Source organism: Octopus bimaculoides, chromosome 5 (genome assembly GCF_001194135.2).
Source record: "Octopus bimaculoides isolate UCB-OBI-ISO-001 chromosome 5, ASM119413v2, whole genome shotgun sequence".
Classification (NCBI taxonomy): domain Eukaryota; kingdom Metazoa; phylum Mollusca; class Cephalopoda; order Octopoda; family Octopodidae; genus Octopus; species Octopus bimaculoides.
The window spans coordinates 28804637-28805798 of NC_068985.1; the positions used below are offsets into that span (position 1 = coordinate 28804637).

General features: G+C 31.2%; 1 protein-coding gene across 2 annotated transcripts in view; it reads left to right on the forward strand.

Annotated features, from left to right (window-relative positions):
- The window catches only part of LOC106868349 (cell adhesion molecule Dscam2), a 267763-nt gene that overhangs the window by 262535 nt on the left and 4066 nt on the right, over nt 1-1162 (forward strand). The gene's annotated exons all lie outside the window — the stretch shown is intronic.

The window sequence follows — 1162 nt, forward strand, 5'->3', positions numbered from 1 at the left end:
TATATATATATATATATATAATGATGATGATGATAAATGGAGACAAAGTGTCTGGGCGGTCATCGTAGGAGCACTCAGGTATAATCCAGCTTACGGCTAACCATATCGGGATGTAGCTAGGATTACTCAAAGTAAGTAATCCTACTGTAATTCATCTGATGCGTAAATCGTGAATTTGCTTCGCTGGATTAGAAATATTTTACCGAGTGTATATCCAAGACAATTATAATGAATACGGAGATTAATACATTTGAATATTCTTTTTATATTTGTATATACACAGCATATATAATTATAGGGATTCATTTAAATCAAACATGCTGTATAACTGATTATAGAAATTTTTTTTAAATACCTATCCAAAGGCTATGAAAATATCTACAAAACATTTCATTTAATTTTTTTTCTCCAATTTAATTGTTCTTATTTTACTCTTAGTTGAAAAAGTCAAAAAAGATGGAAACCGCTACTAAAATGTACTTCGTGAAAAAATCATTTTAGCATTTTCTACCTTGTCTTATTTCTCTTATACACACACACACACACTCTGCAGTCTCTCTTTCTCTCGCTCACACACACACACACACATACACATCTTCGAAACACTTAGTTTTAGAATAGTGGCAGCTGATGAAGGAAATGTTCTCTATGTAGCCTGTGTGTTTTCTGTGCTCTGTTTATGTTCTGCTTCTCATTTTGTCCACGTTCTCTTCTGACGTCCTGTACCCAGATATGCATCTATATATACATGTAGATGTAGATATGTACATACATGTACGTATATATGCATATACTCACATATTATTTGTATTATAGATATATATACATGTATAGGCAAAGTTTAGGTTGGTTAAAATATATTTGTGACATATTTCAAATACTAAAAGACATATTCACTGCAGTTACCATTAAGAAAATTTTCTCTTATGGTTAAAAAGGTGTAAAGGTACCTTATCTGTCCAGTGTCGCCATCTAGCAGGATTCCAAATATCGATGTTTCTAGCTCCTTACCCGTTATCCAGTCAATATTGTGGACTATATTTTAGTTAAAGCTATAGCTTTAATAAGGTGTCCAGATGTGACTCTCTTAGGTATTTCCCATTCATTATGTGTATAATTAATAGGCCTATATATATATATATATATATATATATATATATAT